The sequence below is a fragment of the Siphateles boraxobius genome, unplaced genomic scaffold, assembly GCF_051911475.1.
Source record: "Siphateles boraxobius isolate OS27281-9 unplaced genomic scaffold, OSU_SipBor_1 65, whole genome shotgun sequence".
NCBI lineage: Eukaryota > Metazoa > Chordata > Actinopteri > Cypriniformes > Leuciscidae > Siphateles > Siphateles boraxobius.
In genome coordinates, this window is record NW_027509192.1 from 12,176,033 (window position 1) to 12,199,908 (window position 23,876).

A 23,876-nucleotide genomic window follows, 5' to 3' on the forward strand; every position below is an offset into this window, starting at 1 on the left:
GCCGTTGAACTCCACTATATGAAGAAAAATCCTGGAATGTTTTCCTCAAAAACCTTCATTTCTTTTCGACCGTAGAAAGAAAGACATGAACATCTTGGAAGACATGGGGGCAAATTATCAGAAAACTCTAATTCTGAAGTGAACTACTCCTTTAAGCAACTGAATGCCAGTGGGCGGAGCCTATGATGTGTTGTTGTATAACTATTTGTTGATATCTTTTTGTAGATGCAGTCATATGCAAATGTATTTGCCTGTGTAACGTCACAGGTCACCCAATATCAAAACGAGCTGTTTTTCGAGCTTGATTAAATAAATTAAATAAAAATTTGTTTATAATAGGGAGAAACTTGCAGGATGTGTTATTGGTACAAAGACCTCTTATACAGTATGTCAAATATCAAGGCATATGTGATTTCTCATGTCATGACCCCTTTAATGTTTTTCCTGTATTTTTCATCAAATAAAGACTTGCCTTGATGAGCATATGAGACTATTCCTGTCAAAAACTATTCCTATTCCAGTAATTAGACTTTATCTGTCCCCATAGGGCAATTGGTTTTGCAGCAAGATAAACACAGGACAGTCACAGATGCACAAATACAAGACAAAAACAGGCCCTGGATATAAAACAGAGTATTGAGAAAATTAAATGTGACCAATAAAACCATTGTTAAAATAACATCAGACAATTCATAATAAGGCAACATTTCCATAACCATCCCTATTTCAGCAGCAACATCATCAAAAACAAGCAATACTATACATATAATAATAGTAATAACCCCATCACTATTTAATAGTCATAGTCTGTCTACTCCTCCGGGCTGAATTAATGAACAAGATGGCTCTTGGGACAAATGAATTTATTTTTATTATTATTCCAAACTTTTGACCGGTGGAATATATTTTGGCGTATAGATCGATAAAGGTGTGCTATTTAGTTCAAAAGCAATCAAACTCTTTTTTTAAAAACTTTTTTCTTTTTTTTTTTACAAAATTTAAGTTAATAAATAAGTTAGTCGTCAATACATATTAATGACTCTAATTAATATTCATGACCAGTGAGCATTTTTGCTAATTTTGCAAACTTGCAAGCTGCATTAGTATGTTGTATATTTTGTAATAATCTCATATAATAGTTCCTACTCACAGTTATTTTCAAATACTCACAAATGTGAATGCTTATATAGTCCTCTGTAAAATACAAACCCTATTAACATATTTCCATATTTCCAAAAATTGCTGCAACCTCAAATGCTAAAATATTCAGCACACTGCATGACACACAGTATCTAATTATTGGAGCTTTAATGGTGTTTCGGGACGGCCATTAGTATTTTGAATGCTCGTCACAACTATCCTGTCAAATCTAACTAAGATTGTCTGCACTCCCGTCATGATAAAAAGCCTCCAAGAGCTCATTCTTCCCCTGCTTTCCAATTTATCTCCAGGGCTATAAAACCAATTTTGAGTTTTATGATTGGGTTTATTGCTGAAATTAAAGTCTTAATTAAAAGTCAGGAGAATGTGTATTAGAGTTGCGGTGGAAGATTGATGTCAATAATGAAAGACCCTTCAATGCTATAGACAACTCATTTGACAAGCATATTGAGCTTTAGCTTAGAAACACCAACACAGATTAAAGTAATTGTTTCTGTGTTGAACACACATGGCTTGCCCATCAGGATAATGTCTTTCAGATTCAGAGGCTCTGCAATGGTTTTGTAAGCTCTTGAAATGCAATAATGATTTGGAGTGAGTATAATAGTCAGTATAATGAGTTTTCATATAGCAGTTAGTCTCTAAAAATTCAAACCAATTTCTCCCAAATGATTGCGATGGCCCAATGTATCAAAATAAAAAAATAAAAAATAAAAAAGAATAAAATCAAATAAATAAATAAAATAATATAAAATAAAATTCTCCAGAATAAGCACCATGCCACAGCTCCATCCATGCTGCCCTTTTCTTCAGGCAAATAAAAATCCAAGGTTTCATATGAGCAATACAAGAGGTCACGATTTCAGCGCCTTTGCTCTACTTGCACAAGTTTTGTAAAAAGGTTAAAAAGTTTGCCTCATGATTGCAGCCCCGAAGTGAGAATGTCAACCCCAAAGGGGGCCCCTTTTGGAACCTATAAATAACCTCCAATATTGCAAATGGACAAGCACGATCTCTCCCAGCTCATTTGATGTGGGAGACGAATGGTCCTTTTGTGAGGCAAGAGCTGTAGCAGCACCGTGAGGCTCCAAAACCTATGAATGGCTTATTAAAAGATCCCTCTGTGCCGCGACACCGTACCGAGAGCGGCGAGGAGAGCCTTGCGAGTTCAATCAACCTCTGTTGAGGCCATTACGACGCTGCAGGTATCAGAACTGTATAATTTACTCCGACTTCTACTGTATTTATACAAAGCTCATCAACATAGTTTCCTGCAGGCGAAGGGAAGGTTTCATCAGGTTTCATAGAGCCAGTGCTAATGTGAATAAATAATGTCTGAATTTTCATTTTTGGATCACTATTCCTTTCAACTCCTTTCTTACTCCTTACTTTCTCACTGTCCCCCTCCCTTCTTGTTCACTCTGGAATTCCCAGCATTTTTTTTTTGTACTTCCTGCACATTTCTTGTTTCCGAGCATTATGTAATCACAGTGTTCAACGGAGACAGATCTACAGATCATATATAAAAGTCTAATTATGTTCACCAAAACCTAAAACTATAATGAGCAGCTGCCGGTAATTACCACAAACTCGAGACCCTCACAGAGTCATTGAGAGTCTGATGCATAACCACAAATGCCCTGAAGACCCACAGTAACAAGCACTGCAGATTTCCAAAGCCTGCTATCTTCTATAGAAAAGAAAAAAAAACAACAACTCAAGACTGCAGGGCTGCAAATCTGGTTATTTTATCTCACTCAGACAATGGGATTCAATACAGGGTGGGTGTGTGTTGGGGGGAGTATGGAATTCAATTTCTACCTCCGGGAGTCACCTCAAGCCGTATATGCAGGTAGACTAAAACACTTCAATCCCAATCCCAAAGCAAGAGGTATATCATCAGATTGTGATTATAGGTATGGAATAGAATCATGAATGCCTGATAGATACTGTCTGTCGAGGCTTTACTTATTCTGCTCACCTGATTGAAGGGCACTTTGGCTCATATGAAGCAAAGGTAGGCAGTATATGTTTGCTTAAATTGATTATGTGCAATAAATTAGTATTATATAAATACAACAACCTTTAAACTATTCAAATTTTCTCATCTATATTTGCAGTCACAATGAGCTTGACCTATGGTTTTTCAAAACTATATATACACAGGAATTATACATACATATTCTGTTTGTTTGTGTGTGTCTATGCGCTACAGTACAGTGCAAAATTTGGGGTTGGTAAGATTTTTAAATGTTTTTGAAAGCAGCCTCTTATGCTCACTAAAGCTGCATTTATATAATCAAAACTATAGTACAAGCTGTAATATTGTGAGATTTAAAACGTCTCGGTTACATATGGTAACCCTCGTTCCCTGAGGGAGGGAACGGAGACGTAGGTCATGACTGACCAATAGGAATCTCGCTAGAGAGGCCAATCTACTTCGAGTGAAACTAAAACAAGCCAATACACATTGGCGTGCAATCATTTGTATCAGCTGCGCGCCCTCGTTAGCGCGGGTATAAACGAGCAGCTGGTGCGATTGCACACTAGTTTTTTGCTGAGGAGCCAAGCCTGAGAAAGCTGGCCGCCCCGGCGGGCGGCAGCGGATGTGGCGACGGGACCTACGTCTCCGTTCCCTCCCTCAGGGAACGAGGGTTACCATATGTAACCGAGACGTTCCCTATCGGTCAGTCACTACAACGTAGGTCATGACTGACCAATAGGAATCCCTACCAAAGCGCCACAGCCGCTGCACCCCATCCAGCGCCCCCGTGCAAGCCTCTACACCTTCTTGCCTGGAAGGACGATAGGCGGAGGCTTACACAGAGTGAGTCTGACACTGTTGTTCCGTAATAACCCATACAGTGAGATATTGGATAACACTGGGAAAGCGTGCCCTTTCTGTTTAGGGAGGAACGCTGCGGAAGCCACTTCTTCAAAGAGTTATGTGGAAATGCATATGGACTAGCCGAAGGCTGTACTGCATATGAAATAAAGGGTGACTTAGCCCAAGGGAAAGACACGGGCTTCCGATAGGAGCAGCCGTGGAATATACACATATGGGATCCCCGTAGGGTCACACAAATGGAACCCAGCCCAGATCCGGTTCTCAAGGATTCAGCGGATAAGGGCCTGGCGCCGGACGCTCCGCCAAGTCCGGGCCGAGGGGTTTTGGAGGACTCAACAGGTTTTACTCTGGAGCAATAAGGGTGCACAGTAGGGTGCAGCAAGCCGACAGAGCCAGACCTCTCAGTGCTTCTACCCGTCTAGGGTGAGAACACGGGAGGACACCGGCTCTACACGTAGGCTATAGTATCTAGCGAACGTGTTAGGTGTCGCCCAGCCCGCAGCTCTACAGATATCTGTTAGCGAGGAGCCACGTGCCAGCGCCCAGGAGGATGCAACGCCTCTCGTGGAGTGTGCATGCAACCTGAGCGGGCAGGGCACGCCTTGTGCTTGGTAAGCCAAGGCGATGGCATCCACTATCCAGTGGGCCATCCTCTGCTTGGAGACAGCCTTTCCCTTCTGCTGGCCTCCGTAACAGACAAAGAGCTGGTCTGAGGTCCTGACGCTTTGAGTTCTGTCCACGTACATACGCAGAGCGCGAACGGGACAGAGCAAAGCCAGGGCTGGGTCTGCCTCCTCCAAAGGCAGCGCTTGCAGGTTCACTACCTGGTCTTTGAAGGGAGTGGTAGGAACCTTGGGCACATAGCCAGGCCGGGGTCTTAGTACCACGTGGCTGTCACCCGGCCCGAACTCTAGGCACGATTCGTCGACCGAAAAAGCGTGCAGGTCTCCTACCCTCTTGACAGAGGCCAGTGCAACCAGCAGCAAAGTCTTCATGGAAAGAAGCTTTAAGTCTACTGACTGCAGAGGCTCAAAGGGAACATCCTGAAGTGCTCGAAGCACCAGGGAAAGATCCCAAGAGGGTATGGAGGGGGGTCGAGGAGGATTTAATCGTCTCGCCCCCCTAAGAAACCTGACGACCAGGTCGTGCTTTCCCACTGCTTTGCCATCTATGTGGTCGTGATAAGCTGAAATAGCGGCAGCATGTACTTTGAGGGTGGAGGGAGACAGTCTACGCTCCAACCCCTGCTGCAAGAAGGAAAGCACAGACCCTATCGGACATCTTCGGGGGTCACTCGACGAACAGGTTCCACTTCAGGGCGTAAACACGTCTCGTGGACGGCGCCCGTGCTGAAGTGATGGTGTTAAGTACCTCAGGGGGTAAGTCACCTAAACCCTCCGCGTCCCGTCCAGGGACCAGACATGGAGTTTCCAGAGGTCTGGACGCGGGTGCCATAGGGTGCCCCGTCTCTGAGTCAGAAGGTCCTTCCTCAGAGGAATGGGCCAGGGAGGGACTGTCACAAGGAGCATGAGTTCTGGGAACCAAGTCCGGGTGGGCCAATAGGGAGCCACCAGAAGGACCTGCTCCTCGTCCTCCCTGACTTTGCACAGTGTCTGCGCAAGTAGGCTCACTGGGGGAAACGCATATTTGCGAAGGCCCCGGGGCCAGCTGTGTGCCAGTGCGTCCGTGCCGAGTGTTCCCTCGGTCAGGGAGTAAAACAGCTGGCAGTGGGAGGTCTCTGAGGAGGCAAACAGGTCTACCTGAGCCTCCCCGAACTCTCTCCAGATCAGCTGAACCGCCTGGGGGTGGAGTCGCCATTCTCCCGGGAGCACAGCTCGTGATAGCTCGTCGGCCACACGGTTGAGCAAGCCGGGGACATACATGGCTCGAAGCGACCTCAGATGCTTCTGACTCCAGAGGAGGAGATGGCGGGCGAGTTGCGACATGCGACGGGAGCGTAGACCACCTTGTCGGTTGATGTACGCAACGGTCGCAGTGTTGTCCGTACGGACCAGCACGTCCCTGCCCTGTAGCCGTCTTTTCAAGCGGGTCAGGGCGAGATGTACTGCTAGCAACTCGAGGCAGTTGATGTGCCAATGCAGTTGAGGGTCCGTCCACACCCCTGACACTGCATGCCCGTTGTACGTGGCACCCCAGCCGGTGGCAGAGGCATCTGTGAATACCACAGCGTGCCTGGACACCTGTTCCAAGGGGACTCCTGCCCGCAGGAGCGAGGGGTCTGACCACGGGCTGAAGGTCTGGCGGCACGCCGGTGTGATTGCCACCCGGTGAGTGCCATGATGCCACGCCCATCTCGGGACTCGGCCGTGAAGCCAGTGCTGAAGCGGTCTCATATGTAGCAGGCCGAGCGGGGTTACCGCTGATGCTGCTGCCATATGCCCCAGGAGCCTCTGAAAGAGTTTCAGTGGGACCGCTGTCCTGCCCTTGAACGTGTTCAAGCAGTTCAGCACCGACTGAGCACGCTGCTCTGTGAGGCGCGCTGTCTGGGCGACCGAATCCAACTCCATACCGAGAAAAGAGATCCTCTGCACAGGGGAGAGTTTGCTCTTTTCCCAGTTGACCTGAAGACCCAACTGGCTGAGGTGCCTGAGCACTAGGTCCCTGTGTTCGCATAGCTGATCTCGAGAGTGTGCTAGTATGAGCCAGTCGTCGAGATAGTTGAGGATGCGAATGCCCTGTTCTCTATTGGGAACAAGGGCCCCCTCCGTGACTTTCGTGAAGACACGGGGGGACAGGGACAGCCCGAAGGGTAGGACTTTGTACTGATATGCTCGACCCTCGAACGCAAAGCGCAGAAATGGCCTGTGTCGAGGAAGAATCGAGACATGAAAGTACGCGTCCTTCAGGTCGATCGCTGCAAACCAATCTTGGGGACGGATGCATTCGAAAATGCGTCTCTGCGTGAGCATTTTGAACGGTAGCTTGTGGAGGCTCCGATTCAAAACTCGCAGATCCAAGATCGGTCGTAACCCACCCCCTTTCTTGGGTACAATGAAGTAGGGACTGTAGTGCCCTGACCTCATATCGGCTGGAGGGACCGGCTCTATCGCATCCTTCGCCAGTAGGACTGCGATCTCCGCACGCAAGACATGGGCATCGGCTGCTCTCACTGTAGTGGAGTGGATGGCCCGAAACTTGGGGGGACGCCGGGCGAACTGAATCGCATAGCCGAGCCTGATGGTTCGAATGAGCCAGCGAGACGGCCTGGGGAGCGCTAACCAGGCTCGCAGAGACCGTACAAGCGGGACCAAAGGGACCGAAGGCGTACCCGGAGTGGGGCAGCGAGGTGGAACACAGGGACGCAGCTCGGGAGGCTCTCTCTGGGAGGCGGCCCGTAGCGGGGTCTGAGTGTGCTGTGCAGCACTTACCTGGTTCCACGGGGCAGGAGGTGCGGGAGGCGGCTCGATGGCGTTCTCGGACCGTACGCAGCTGCCGGCTGGCGATAGAAGAGGCGGATGAGAGTGGTGAGGATTCTGACCCCCCACTACTCTCCGGGCCCTCTTCGGACCCAGAGATGATAGAAACTGCTCTTTTATTGAAAATTTGGGTACCGCTGGTTTTAAGGCCAGCGGCGGAACACAAACAAAACGGAACAAAGGATTTTCCACCCGGCCCTCTTCCGGGGGAGGGAGCGATGCAGTCATCGTCTCCTGGAGAGCAGTCCCTTCCACCTCTGGGTCGCCCGTCCTAGGGCCGCTTACCCTTGGCTTTGCCGCCCCTCTTGGCGGGGGCCTGGACGGGCGGGGCGCCCTGCCTGCGACTGGCTCCACGGTGCCGCTTGGATGGAGGCTGCTGCTGCGGCGCGGGAGCAGGGGCAGACGCAGGCGGACGCCCACGGCGACGAGCAGACCGAGGAGCCGCGGGCGGTGGGGTGGAGGCAGCAGCTGACCGCCGCGGCAGGATATGTTTAATGGCCTCAGTCTGCTTCTGTACAGCCGAGAACTGCTGGGCGAAGTTCTCGACCGCGTCGCCGAAGAGGCCGGTCTGGGACACGGGGGAGTTAAGGAACCTGATCTTGTCGGTCTCCCGCATGTCAGCCAGACACAGCCAGAGGTGGCGTTCCTGGACCACTAGTGTGGACATCGCACGACCCACTGACCGCGCAGTGACCTTCGTCGCACGAAGCGCGAGGTCAGTTGCGGCACGAAGTTCTTGGAGAACTTGTGGATCATGACCACCCTCGTGCAGGTCCTTCAGTGCCTTGGCCTGATGAACCTGCAACAACGCCATAGCGTGCATGGCAGAGGCAGCTTCCCCACAGGCCTTGTAAGCCTTGCCGGTCAGGTCCGACGAGTACTTACAGGCCCGGGAAGGAAGACACGGTTCTCCACGCCAAGTGGAGTTAGGGCACAGTTGCATAGCAACGGCCCGTTCCACTGGCGGGATACGCGCGTATCCCTTAGCTGCCCCGCCATCAAGGGTGGTGAGGGAGGAGGAGCCACCGAGACGGTTTCGGGCAGTAAAAGGTGCCGTCCACGTCCCTGTGAGCTCCTCATGCACTTCCGGGAAGAAAGGCACTGGGGTGGGTTGCTGAGAACCAGCGCGCGCCACCCCGAGATACCAATCGTCCAACCTCGAGGGCTCGGGACACGGTGGAGGGTTCCACACGAGCCCGATCCTGTTGGCGGCCCGGGAAAGCATGGCCATCATCTCCGGGTCCGACTCGGGCACCGCTGACACACCTGAAGGAGGCAGCGGCTCCGAGCCGTCGTCCGCAGAGAGGTCTGACCCACCCTCCGATGCAGCGATCGACATCTGGTCGTCGCAGGGAGCGCCGAACGAAACGACCGGTACACATCTCGAGGACGGTCCAGAACGTTCCGTTGGCAGCTCAACTGGTTGCGGAGCATGAGAGGAGTGAGGGTTCCTAGGGGGTTGGTTCCCCGAAGGAAGCGCGCTCACTGTAATCCTCAGGTCACCCGTGTCACTGCCCGAAGCAACCCGCGAAGGGGGGTTGGAACGAGGTGCAGGCACGGGGACTCCGCCCCTTTGCAGGAACGTGAGTCTCGACCTCAGCTCCGAGATGGTCATCTTCCCACAATGGGTACATGACTCATCCACGAACGCTGCCTGTGCGTGTTCGAGGCCCAGACACACGAGGCAGCGATCATGAAGCGCACCTCTGAAGCGCACCTCTGAAGCGCACCTCACCAGCTGTTAAAACAGCTCTTTTTCTTTGCTCAGTTTTTAAAATAAAAAAAAAAAGAAAGAGAGAGAAAGAGAAACTGCTCGCGCTGCCGTGCTGTCACGCCCGCACCGGGAAGGAGAGGTCCAGAAAGGCTCGTAGTAGTTGGTTTCAACTGAAAGCAGAGACATCGAAGTGTTTGGCTCCGAAGCAAAAAGCTAGTGTGCAATCGCACCAGCTGCTCGTTTATACCCGCGCTAACGAGGGCGCGCAGCTGATACAAATGATTGCACGCCAATGTGTATTGGCTTGTTTTAGTTTCACTCGAAGTAGATTGGCCTCTCTAGCGAGATTCCTATTGGTCAGTCATGACCTACGTTGTAGTGACTGACCGATAGGGAACAACTGTTTTCTATTTGAATCTATTTTGAGAAGGCAATTTATTCCTGTGTTTAAATCTGAATTTTCAGCATCATTACTCCAGTCGTGTCACATGATCCTTCAGAAATCATTCTAATATGATGATTTGGCTCTCAGGAAACATTTATTATTATTATCAATGTTGAAAACAGCTTAATGTTTTTGAAACCATGATACATTTTTAGGATTTTTTAAGGAAAAAGAACTGCATTTATTTGAAAATGAAATCTTTTGTAACATTATACATGTCTTTACTGTCTTTTTTTTGTTGTTGCTATACTTTGTCCCTGATTTGTCTTGTTTTTACTTCCTTTGCTTTTTCTGATGTTTAAATTTGATATAATTTTCTTTGATTTCACTTGTGTATTTATTTTTTTATTTCATTTGCCATTTATTATATTGTATCTGATGTTGTAAAGCACATTGGTCAGCTGTTGCTGTCCAAAATGCATCCTTGCTGAATAAAAGTTATTAATTTCATTTAAAACAATCTACCATAGTGTAAACCAACACGTTATGTAATATATAGTTCAGTATGACAGTGAAGAAGCATTCACTATATGGTAGAGCTGCACGATTATGACAAAAATCCTAATTGCCGATTATTCCCTTGAAATTGTAATTGCGCTTATTAATTACGATTATCACAATTTACATTGAATATATATAGGCGTATTATAATACATGTTTACAAAAAAATTGTCAACACACACACAAGTACAGTCCCCCTTTACTTAACATACACATAAATTGTAAGAATGACTAATAGTAAAGACTTCTAATATATAAACATTAGGACTATGCTAAAGCAATTAAATAGCAGTCCCAAACTAGTTTTTGTTCATACAATGTTGATATGAGCCACCACAGTCATTTAAAAATATAAAAAATAACACAAAGTGAAAATAAAGTGGCATTTTGGTGGTTATGGAAACGACAGTTACCATGGTGAATACACAATACTAACAAGAACTGTTAATGAAACAGCTCCTGGTTAACAGAATGAAAATCATACCTGCATGTAAATCCTATTCAGCTAACACGTGATTAATTGGTATTTTACTTTTATTTCGTGACTTACTAATTTACATTGTAACGACGTTGCTCGTAGTTTCTTTTGCACTTTATACAGTGAAGCGATACACAGCGCGCGCCGCCGCATTTGCGCGTGCAATTGAAGAGTGCGTGCTACGAGCACAGTGTAACGGGACAGGACAGTAAAGTATGTTTTTCTGAGGTGAAAGTCTTTTTAATTCAGCGTACAATTACGTCACTGCCTGGTATGTCATATTGTGCTGGGTTTTCTGAAGTAGTCGTGATTCGCCTCTCAACATAATTATGCTCTAAACACACACACACAGGGTGGATTTTCTTTTGTAATCGCAGCTTTGAACGATTACGTAATCCTGGCATCCGTAATCGTAATCGCAATTAGAAATTCGATTAATTGTGCATCCCTACTATATGGTACCTATTAGACCAATCTCACAAGAAAACTGTTTTAAATCAACTATCGAATCTCTCAAATATCACTATCACAGCATGCAAGTACACAAACATAACATTACTAATGTCCACTTTGAATATTAACAAACACTCAGTTTCCCTTTCGAGAGCGTTCACTTTGTATTGCATAGCTATACACAAGATTAAAGTCTTCTTCGCTGATCTCCGAGCCTTCGCCATCGACGAGCCCCAGCTGCGGAACGAGCTTCCTGATCAGCGGACGTGGCACCTTCATCTCGGTGCCGACTTCCCCTGAATCGCCGTTAACCTGCGGCTATCTGGCGAGAGAAGCCTTATATCCTTTTTTTGCTACTTCTGTGAGTTCGCCGTTGCGACACTCTAGAAGCTGAAAGAGCTCACTTCTATGGCGTTGTTGCAAATGTCGCGTTCCAGATGTACTTCATGCAGAGCCTCTTTTCATGAAACTGACGGACACAGCGAGTGCGCCCCATGCCTGGGACTCGCCCCCACAGAGACTGTACTCAACAATGGCGGGTGCCCGCAGTGCGAGAGCCTGCCCATCTCCATCCTGCGCTCACGGCTAGCTCTGCATATAGACTTCCTTCCCTCCTCAAGCCACGACAGAAGAAGGGACAGGACCAAAGGATGCCTGAACCGAGCGAGCCCACGCCGGCCCAGTCCCCACGTGCCTCGCTCTCTTCGCGAGACCCCCTCACCGGTGCTTTTCTCGCAAACAGATCTATGCCCCTCCTATCAAAAGGCAGGACTCGTTTCGTTTGGCGCATCTGAGGAAGATGGCGACGACAGCCTGTCCCTGGCTGCATCTGAGGGAGAAGACTGGTCGGGCTCGACAGTTGACCCCGCCCCTCAATCCCAAGCCAGCGAAGATGGCGTTAGACCGAGCGGGAGTGGTCGAGTGGTCTCTCTACATCTCTGCCCGCCCACCTCTAGTGGATGGAGAAATCAAGGCGGCCCACCCATCCAAGCCCTGCAGAACGACATCAGCCCTTGCCGGTCGCGCTTACACTGCCGCTGGCCAGGCTGCATCGGGTTTGCACACCATGGCAATCCTCCAAGTGTTTCAGGCCAAGCTACTCCGCTCTATGGGTGAGACTGACATAGCCCTGCACACCACCAACACCACCGCCTAGGCGATCAGAAGAGGTATGGCCAGTTTGGTTGTGCTGGAGCGCCACCTCTGGCTGAACCTTACAGAGATCAAGGATGTGGACAGAATCGCTTTCCTCGATGCCCCAATCTCCAACACCAGCCTCTTCGGTCCAGCAGTGAAGGGATTCTCTGAGCGCTTCACTGAGGCGCCGAAATCGTTGCAGGCCATGCAAAACACTTTCTGCCCAAGCGTTCAAGTTCGGCTTCAGGGCGCCCTAAGAAAACGCCGCCCCCTCAGCCAGCCAAGCCCGCGCCGCCGACTTCTCAGCCCCGCCCAGCGGCTAAAGGTCACCGATGCCAAAAGCCTGGAAAGCACTACCCTTTCCGGGTACGTCAGGGCCCCCGACCCAAGCTTGTGTTGGACCCTGAGCCTCGGGAAGCCCTCCTAGTTTAAGGTTTAAGTCCCGCTGCGGCTGGACCTGCCTCAAAGAAAGCTCGTGCACTTCTCTCAGTCCCCTCTTCAGTTCAGGTGACTGGAGATGTTCTAACTGTAGTGAGTGGGCCCGTTACAAAACATGCACCCCTACAAACAAACGCTTTTTTACAGCGACCCAAATAAAGAGTACTTTTCTATCAACCTCCCCTATAACTGCGCACCACTGCAGAAAAAGGCTGTTCTTAAAGCGTATCAAACAGAGCGAGAACTGAGTCTTTTCCAAACAGCCCCCCTTACAGTTCGGCTGAATGGAAATGTTCAAAAATCAGTCACCAGGCTCGTTACAAAGCACGCACCTCTGATAAAAGCTGTCTCTATAGCAAACCCAAACACACTCGAAAAGAATGCTCTCAAAGTTCGGGCAGTTGGGTCCCTGTCACACGACGGCCTGCCCCCAGATTGCTTTCAACCCCTAGCCACACGGACCGAGGCCTGGCAGGTCATTCCGGGGGTATCAGACTGGGTAATGAAAACAATAAAGCGAGGCTACTCACTCCAGTTCGCTCACAGACCCCCAAGCTTTCGTAGCTCACGTCCTTCGTACCGAAGTGTCAAACCTACTAATGAAACGAGCTGTCGAGACAGTTGCCCATCATTAAGCGAGACGGGCTTTTCAGTCGCTATTTCCTCATTCCGAAGAATGGTGCGGTGGCCTCAGGCCAATTCTAGATCCCTTATGAACGGCCATTCAGAATGCTTACAACCAAACAAATCCTCGCACAAATTCGTCCAGGGGATTGGTTCTTCTCAGTGGATATGAAAGATGCTTACTTTCATATCCAAATAGCTCACCACCACAGGCCATTCTTGAGATTCGCCTTCGAGGGGCGGGCTTATCAATATACGGTCCTACCGTTCGGTCTGTCTCTGGCACCCCGTGGATTCACAAAATGCATGGATGCTGCGCTTATTCCCCTGAGAAAACGGAGAATGCGCATCTTGAACTACCTCGACGATTGGCTCGTCCTAGCTCAATCGGAGAGTGAGTTGCTAACCCACAGATCCTGGCTCCTCAGCCATCTAGAATGCCTGGGTCGCAGGATCAATCTCGTGAAGAGCACGCTGTTTCCCTGCCAGCATACAGTCTTCCTGGAAACAGATAGTGGCGTCGTTCAAAGCGGGCTCCCACAGGCCGCTCAGAACGTTCCAGAGGGTTTTGGGCCTTATGGCCTCCACGTCGTCAGTACGCCAACTAGGCCTACTGCACATGCATCCACTGTAGCGATGGCTAAAATGCTGAGTGTCAGCTCATGCGTGGCGCTCCGGTCACGTACGTATCAGGGTGGATCATGGCTGTATCAAAGCCCTGACCCCTTGGAAGCGCAGCGAATGGTACCAGTCAGGTGTAAACATGGGGTTGTTCTCGAAAAGGAAAGTGGTTTCAATAGATGCCTCCAACCTGGGTTGGGGGGCACTATGCGAGGGCAGGCCAATCTCCGGCCTCTGGTCGAGCCCGAAGAAGTGCCTACATATCAACTGCCTCAAAATGAGAGCGGTTAATTTAGCCCCGAAACCTTCCTCCCAGATCTGGCGGTACACCCCGTCCTGGTCCACACAGACAACATATCAGTGGTGTCCTAAATAAATCGCCAGGGCGGCCTCAGATCGGCCAGCCTGGATGCTATGGCCAGACTACTCCTTCTTTGGGCACATGCCAACCTGCGCTAGCTAAGGGCGGAGCATGTACCGGGAATTCTGAACCAGGGTGCAGATATGTTATCCAGAGACAATGTCCCCCCAGGGGAATGGTCTCTCCACCCTCAGACGGTTCACATGATCTGGAGCACCTTCGGCAAGGCAGAGGTCGACATCTTCGCCTCATAAGACAATGCTCACTGCCCAATATTCTTTTAGAAGAACAGGGACGCACAGGCCCATAACTGGCCCAGCCGCCCCCTTTATGCATTCCCTCCAGGCTCGATGCTCCCACAGGTCATCGAGCGGATCAGGGAGAGCAAGCGCTCAGTCCTCCTCATAGCCCTCCTCTGGAGATCCGAAACTTGGTTCCCAGACCTGGCAAAGCTGCTGAAGGCAGCTCCTTTGCCCATACCGCTGAGGAAGGACCTCCTCACACAGGCAAACGGATCAATCTGGCACCCCCACCCAGATCTGTGGGCCCTACATGTATGGCCCATCAATAGGTACCCAGGGACCTCCCAGAAGGAGTCCAAAATACCATGATTGAAGCTAGAGCACCGTCTACCAGACGCCTCTATGCCCTCAAGTGGTCAGCTTTCGCAAGCTGCTGTGCAGAACAAAACGTAGACCCACACGTATGTGAAGTACCTCTAGTACTTTCTTTTCTTCAGGAGGTGCCGGACGCGGGCAGGACCCCCTCAACGTTCAAAGTAAATGTGGCGGTCATAACGGCTTTTCACGCCCCTGTGGCCGGCCATTCCATGGGGAAAAGTGACCTGGTCATTCGTTTCATCAAGGGGGCCAGGAGGCTAAACCCACTTCGGGACCCACTCTACATATTGATGTAATAATTCCTTGTAGTAACAGCTTCTTTTATTAAGTTAGGAGTTATTAATATTATTAAAGTGTGAGTATTAAACTGCAAAAGTCAATGAAAGCGTGCAGCTCTAACAAACCTTTGGTCAGAGTGGTCGCGCTGACCACTGCGCATCAGCGCAAACAAGTTTTCCAACTGACACCTTAAAGCTCATTCCGCTGTAAATAGTTAATGCTATAAATTTCAACCAAGTGTATAGAGTCCTTATTAAATATTTCCTTCCATATTAAAATGACTGTGATGCATGTGGAAACTCCGTTCATGCGTACCTGATCACTTCATGTTTTTTCTCTGATTGGAAAGCTATCCAATCGTGAGACAAATGCCCTCTGATTGAGAGCACACTTTTACATATTCCAGATGAAAATGAACAAAATGCATATATGCATTATATATGCTTGTTGAAGTCACAAATGTAAATTTTACTCCTCCCAAATTGGTAAAAAAAAAAAAAAACATGCGAGTGTTATAACGGCTCCCGGTTTATAGATATGACAGCGCTGCTGCAACACGCATCTCTTCAGCAAGCCGACGTGCCAACTGCGCAAATGAAACTGAAAGTTTAGCTTACATTCTGAAGCTCAACACACAGTTGTCTTCATTAAAAGTAGTGAGATGCAGTTATGTTGCCAAGTGGAAGTGTAACACTTTTAACAAAACTGAAAGAAGTCAGTAAAAACACGAATGACCAGGTCCAATCTGTTCTTCAAAGTCTAATTTAGGCCTGAAAACAAAGATGACAAATCTAAAACAAATTTCATGAGAAACATTTTAATTTCTGTACTATTTCTGTGTTAGCCATTATGAATATTTAAAATATGTTTAAGTTTATTTATACATGGGGGGGGGGGGGGGGGGGGGGTATGGGGGGTTATGGCACAGTGATGAACTCGGAAACTTAAAAATGGCACTTAATGACAAATAGGTTGCCGACCCCTGTTCTAGATGGATAGTAGACGCTATCTCTCTAGCCTACACCTCCATGGACCTTCATGCCCCATAGGTATTAGAGCTCATTCCACTAGAGGCACAGCCTCCTCATGGGCTTGGTCCAGTGGTGTACCAATTGCAGACATCTGTGCGGCGGCAGGCTGGTCCTCACCGTCCACATTTGTGAGATTCTATAACCTAGAGGTCCCTGGTCTGCAGGCACGGGTACTTTCTATCTAAAGGCCTTTCTATCGAGGGCCCCGAGCCTCTGAAACATTATTCCTAAATAAAGGTCCCACCTTTGTCTGGTCCTGGGGGGAATTGTGACTTTCAAACTTTACTGTTGACCTTGGGCAACATAGCCACAGGTAATGGTTCAAGCGAAGTTGCTAGCTAATAGCACAGCGTTTTAAAATGGGTTCGCACTGCGTATAGCTACGCAATACAAAGTGAACGTTCTCGAAAGGGAACGTACTCGGTTACTAACATAACCTCGGTTCCCTGAGAGTAGGTAATGAGTATTGCAAAGCCTGTCTCGCTATTACACTTGGCGCAGGTGCTGTTGCTTCAGTCGATTTAATCTGATCCTCTATGGCGAAATTGTCTGTTTATATAGGCATAAGCCACGCCCATTCTGGCGGGTTCTGACGCGCCCTGGGCGCAAAGTGACCCAATTGGTTCGCACGTCTCAGCCGCCTCGCCATAGGTTCGTGCAGTTGCTGCAGCACAGCCAATTAGTAAGCAAGACGCTATGCTCTGTGCTCACTGTGCAGCTGCGCTGCATTTTAAAATAATGGCTTGGTTGCATAAAAAATGGCAACAGATGCATAAAAAATGGTTCTTCTGTGGCATCACTGTAAAGAAAAAAAATATATTTTTAATGTGTAGTTAGGGGTTCGTTGCTTCGGAGTCAAAATTTTTCGCGTTTTAGGAAACAGGATCACTGAATATGTTCTTTGAAACTCACAGTCTCCTTATAGTAACATATGTGGATTCTCAGTTTTGAGAATGAACAGTTGATTTCCCTCAACTGTAAGCCAGTGAAGTCCAGAAATGTGAAACCCAGCACAGTCCCTTATCTCACAGTAAAACCTGCATTTGTTTTTGCAATTTACCTTAGCCATGATATTTTGACCCCATTCTCAGGCTCCTTGGCCCCTACAGTCTGCCATGACTAAAGCCACTGAAGTGGAACAGCAGCTCAGGGGACCTGCTTTAAGTGTGTGTGCTGAAAAAAAAAAGCTCTTTAGTAGGTTTTCATCCATTTCTTAAATGTGAATAGTGAGATCCAGATGGGCTGACAAGCAGTTTGTAGAAAAATCCTAATGAAATATTTTTGTTTGTGTTTGATTTCAAGGCATCGAAGATAAGAAATCATGCATTCCTCAAATCGTCAAACCTCTGCAGCTTAAAAAATGTGTCATTTGGGAAACAATTTTAAGTGGATTCAGGCCCCTCAGATGTAGATTATATTAACTGCATGATATTATGGAGTGTTGAGGTCATTGCATATTAACTGCTCAATTAATATTCAATGACCCCGGAATGTTACTGTACCTCAGATCCACAGTGTTTCCTACAAGGCTTTATGTGCTACGAGTCCACAGCAAGATAAATGACAAAAAACACCTGTATTGACACATAATCTCATTATGTTGGCCCCTGAGTTTACTGATCAATACCAATAAATCATTCAAAAGAACATAACACGAAACTCTTTTACTTCAAGCTCCCCAGATAAGGGGAGCAATTTTAAGATCTTTAATTTGTTACACTGAAGTGTGCAATGTGTCAGTCAGTCAATACTATCGATTCGAATTAATCCGAAAGACAAGGTCAGAATTCTTGACAGTTAAAATGTTTCAGAGCTTGATGCATTTTTTAACTAATTTCTTGTATAAAATCTTGTGACTCTAGAGCAAATAACAATATAAAAGTGTAGCAGTTTAATCTATATTGATACCTTCAAACATACAGTGCTTTTAGAATTGAAACCCAAGGTTGGAGCTGTGGTTTAGTGGTTAGTGCTCTGGTGCTCATCTTGGAAATTAAGGTTTGAATCTAGCTAATTATATTATGATTCCATTCTTCACAATAATTTCCAGCCTGCTTTTTGGTGCCAACAAAAAGCAGCAGAAGTTCAAAAAGAAAAGAAAAATGAACTATTAGATAAGAAATGAGAGTGAGAGATGAAGGTTTGTGATCATAACTCAAGCTGGGCAACTTTTTATTCCTGTGAAGACACAGATTGGAGACTTTGCCTCATCTTTTGTAGCCATGGTTCTGGCACTTCTTTCTGGCAGTGCATTTTCACAGTAATGGAATAAACTGTCAAGAAGAAACAGCAGATTTCAGATTTGGAAGAACTTCTAAGCGAAATGGTTTACGAACCAATTGTCTGAAATCTGATCACTGCTAGACGATCTTATTTTGGCACTCTGCTGCCCTCTGTGGATGGAATGAAAAGCATAAATGAAAATTCTGACATCATTTACTCAAACTCATGTCGTTCCAAACCTTTATTTCTTCCTAAATAAATCATTCTTCATATAACTTCCCTTGAGAATCATGGGAATTTGACTGAATTTGAATTGGAATTAGTGAATAAATAATTTAAGGCTTGTTCACACAAAGGATGAGAACTATAACTAAAGTTTTAATAATCATTCTAATCTTTTTCAGAATATATTTTTTGACAGCCAATCAGAATCCATTTTGATTTAAAGCATGTGAGCATTTAAAGAGATAGACGGCAAAACTGCAGTGCGCACTTATATACACAACGTTATTGTCTGTTGGTGTGAATGCTATAGTTATCTTTATAGTTACCATTCTTGGTGTAAATAAGCCTTTAGACCGGTTTTGTAAACTAGATCAACTAATTAATTGAAAAGATCCAAATCAAATTAATGATATTTGTTCATGAAATTTCAGTGAATAATTTCAAAATTTTTATCCGTTCCTCCCACAAAACTATCGCTGTGTTTCAGAAAATTTGGAACAAAACGAGGGTGAGCAAATGATGACAGAATAAATTTTAAAAATTTGAGAACTATCCCTTTAAAAGTAGAAGAGTTCATTAGGTTAGGCAGATGGCGCCAGTTGGCTCATCAATCTGTTTTATGGGAGAGCGATAGGATGAACAGATGCATAAAACTTCTCTGAATCTTCAAAGGTGAAAAAGAATGAGAAATTGAAGAGATTAATCTAAACTAATGAGATCACCAGACTCCGGAAATCATTAATGCAATGACATCCTCACTAAATGGCTGTTAGCAATTTTTCAGAGAATGGAAGGTTCAGCTGGGGTGGTTCTGGGTAGGGCTGAATTTCATCTCACTTTAACATTATGTAAATTCCTTCTTAATCCATGACGGCTTATCCCAGCCAATGAGGTCAGTGACTTTGCATCCCGGGTGAAGATTTCCACTATAAAAGCTGACACGCAGAGAGAATCTACATTATATCTTGGGTTCCTACTGTTGTTACAGGCTCATTAAGCATCTTTAACATGAGGGAAAAGACGTATGCTCAGAATCTGTAGGGGGGATTTTGAATAACAGGCTCCAGCCTCTGTTACCTGTGGTTATACGGCAGGTGTGGATAACTGATTATAAGACCGGGATTTCACAATAGCAAGCTAAGCAAAGAGGAGAGAGACATCCAGCTATGTACTTTTGATCATCTTGGTACAACCTAGTGAGCATAATGGGAACAGTAGCGCATTGCTTCAGGCGCAGTATGGGAGAGGCGGGATATGAAGGAAACCAGAACCTGATGTGCTTGTATGTTTGAAATTCTACTTTTTAATCTTAAGACTGTCTCTTACTGAAATTCTGCGGTTCACCTGAGGTGACTCGGGTTGTGAAATCTTAGTTGGGCTAGCTTTAAATGTTGAGCTAGAATTCAAAGGTGAAACGATAATGTGATACTATATGAAAAGTGATGTGTATAGTTTAATGGTGGTAAAAAAAACGTTCTCATATCCAAGTTTAATATGATGGGACAACTAAATAGTTAAAAAATGCTAACAAGTATGAATTTTCCAAACATTGCTTTGTTTGTTTGAGCTTCCTGACCTGCCTGGCATAGCAACAGTAGTTCAACCAATGGTTGAAGCTATTTGTTGCTCTAACCAGTGGCAGATGGAGAGTTAGTGGAGAGCACTTCTCCTTTAAAGTCCCCATGAGCCAGAAGTTGCAACTACTTTACATCAGTGTTGTAACGTATTTCCAAGTGAACCAAGTGGGTTTTATTTTAACGCTCCTCTTTTTCATCTCTCACTCATAGCAGACTGACGGTTGAAGTAAGTTGTTAAGGATATTCAACCCAAGCCGTCAAACTGACGCCATCAAAAAAGGAACGCCATTCCAGAGCGAAATCAAATTTTCAGATTTTGATTAAAGATTACCACGACAAACTATTTTTTTCTGTGTGTTGACTTGCACTGATTAATTTTTCACCACAAGACTAGTAATGTGCGCAAACAAAGTTAATAGTGTCAATTTTGATTTCATGACAACTTTAAACGCCTAGTGTCATGATTTACATCATAATCACATTCTTGTACTTTCCAAATTATCGCTTTAAGGGGATAGTTCATCCAAAAATAAAAATTCTGTCACTCACCCTCATGTCATTCCAAACCCATAAGACTTTTGTTTATCCTCGGAACACAAATGAAGATCTGAAGAAAGCTCTCAGATTTTATCAAAAAGATCTTCATTTGTGTTCCGAAGATGAAAGAAAGTCTTACTAACTAACTTCATGGCCTGTTACAACATTGTTACAACAGATTTTAGGGGTGATGGTTGCTTGATAGGAATGTTGTCAGAGGAAAATGTTAAAATTATAAAATAACAATTCTGCATTGTCTTCAATATATATTCAGTTCAAATGAATGAATACAATTTTGCTTTCTTTCAAATCCATTGGAATTTCTCATTTTAAATTCTCTCACAAGAAGGGATCCCCATAAACAAGAAGACACAAGCAAACTATCCCAAAAATGAATACTCTGCTGAGTACTCTGAATACTCTGAATACTGAATACTCTGCTGATTTGAACAAACCATGCCTGCTAAATGGATAGTCACAAATATTTGAAGGTTTTCCAAACAGGAAATATTAACAAAGTCAAACAGCACAACACTGATCACTATATTAATCTTCTGTATACTCTACACCAGATGAACAGCAGGAGAAAGTCACACACACAGTTTCAGTTTCTCCAATCATGTAACAAGATCACTCAGACTGATGAGACATCTCAGAGAGACAGATTGTAAAGTTTTAAATAACTCATGATGGCAAACCAAACATGAATGGGCGCGTGGTTGTTCCCAAAGGAAAGCGAGTGTTTGTTTTCCCCTTCCATAAAACCGCTATTTTATCTGGAGCAGCAAATTATATATTGCTGTCATTTTTCATCATTATTGTTGCTTATGCACCATTTACATAGAGATTGCATTGCCTTGCTAGTGAGAACGGCCTCCTAAACACTACAGTAATGATGTAGTGAGGTTTCAAATGATGTAGAGGGTCACTTTGCCAAGCTGCAAGGCTCCACTGCATGCCAATCAGGCACAAAAATGAAAATTAATAGCATCTGGTTACTGCTTGTTTATTCAAGAGTATAATTAACTGCCAGTTATTAGTGTTCTGGAGACAGTTTCGGTTTTGACTTGTGATAAGGGGCACATTTCAAACGCAAGAAAGTGAAGATTGTGTCAAAGGCTGATTTGAATAGAGTGCATTATGAATTTTCCGTAATGACGTTGAGTCGATTTTTATGTTTGACCTTTGAGCGGGGGAAAATACACAATAATTTTAAATGCAAGTGCAAATGTTCTTTCTGTAATTGGCTGTTATGAAGGATAAAGCATTGCCAAACTGAGTCTACACAATACTTTGACATTAAGTGCAAAGACCAATCACCAAACAGTTAAACAGCGGATTTGTACAATAAAGCTAAAGAATCCAGCAGTTTTATGATTTAACATATTTTCTACAGCCAAAATCAACAACCGGATGCTACTTGCTTTTCTGATACAAATGCAATACCATTTTATATTGTGATATGTAAGATTTTTTAAAGCAAGGGGTTTAACATTTTTTTAGACAGTAAATCTCCTTCCTAAAATGTAAATGCAGCTTCATACTTTCATGAATAAAGACATAATTATACTGTGAAAATCATAATAAATATAAAATATTTTCTAGAAAATATATTTTGTTCCTATTAGGAATTTAATTGGGCCCAGTGAATAAAGTAATTTGGATTAATCTCAAAATTTACTAATAGACTTTAAAAGCAGATGGAACCAGTAATAATTATTTGACATTGTAACATTTATTTGACTTTTTATACCATTCCATGGATATTATAGTAATGAATCTAGTAATTTTTTTTATAGAATCGAACATCAAGAATCAAGTTTATAAATTGGTGCTCATAAATTGATATGCCCCTCTTTTCTCATACATTCACAAACCCCACCCAGAATCTAAATATTTTTAAAAAAAATAAGAAAAAAAGAAAAACTGCTTACTTAATACTATACTGAAAAAGCAACATAATAGACTTTACATAACCCACAAGACTGAAATTACATATTTCCTGTATTTCCTCGTTGTGCATGTCTAAATTTGTGTAAAATCATCATCATATAATAATCATATAAATAAAAATATAATATAAAATAAGTAATAATTAAAAAAAGAATATGTTTTAAATAAAAATTTTTAAATGTTATGACTTTGCATAAAAACATATTCACATTCTGCAAAGGTAAAATTGTGTGCATAACCGTATCAAACTACCATGGTATTACCATCTGACAAAACCACTGTACCATGGTCCGCCACAGCACTTTTAAGAGAAATACATAATCCTGTCAAAATCATATTAAAGCACCTAGACTTGTACATTCAGACAGCTGAGCATGTGCGCGCGCGCACACACCACACACACACACACACACACACACACACACACACACACACACACACACACACACACACACACACACACACACACACAGATAAACAAATTTGATGAGCCTGGAGGAATGATCTTAATCGCTCACATGTATCTCTTACTTTAATTATATTTCCATAATTACAACATAATTAACGTGGCATGTCCATGTCTACATGAGCAAGACACACTGCAATAATAAATCAATCACGCAGCACGAGTTGACCATGAAGTGGTTGGTTACGATGCTCTTCTGGGATGCCATGGCGAGTCTATTACTGGACCTGTACCTGTAATTATGTCTCTATATCAAAGCCCATTCTTCTTCTACTCTCTTTCTTTATTGATAAGCTTCTCTGTAATTGTGGTTTCCCCTGGACGTGTGCTAACAGTAATTCTCTATATTATTGCAGGCTTGTGTGGGAGGGAAAATGGGGAATGTGAGCCATTACTGCGCGACCTATGAGATGCAAAATGAAGTGAATTATGGGTTAACGGCAATAAGCAGAGAATTCCAAAGCAGTGTGAGCATGAATACAGATTTTTACTTCTGGAGTGGCGAGTTCTTTGAGCCATAGAAGGTCACAATTGAACACTTTTTGTATCTTCTTCTAGCTTCTACCTTTTTACGTCCTAGACTATTCATTTTTTGTGCAGAATCGCTGAATAATGAACAACAAAACCTAAGCTCAGCTCGACTTTGATGGCTCAGACTTGACAGAATGAAAGATGGGGGTTGAGGTTTTCAGATGTGTTCTTACAATATAGCCTGTTTTTTTTTTTTTCATGAGTTTTGACCTTTCT

The 23,876-nt window shown here is 45.0% G+C and overlaps 1 protein-coding gene across 5 annotated transcripts in view; it reads right to left on the bottom strand.

Moving 5' to 3' along the window:
• grm8b (glutamate receptor, metabotropic 8b) overlaps positions 1-23,876 on the bottom strand; it is a 193,982-nt gene that overhangs the window by 100,187 nt on the left and 69,919 nt on the right. The window lies entirely within an intron of this gene.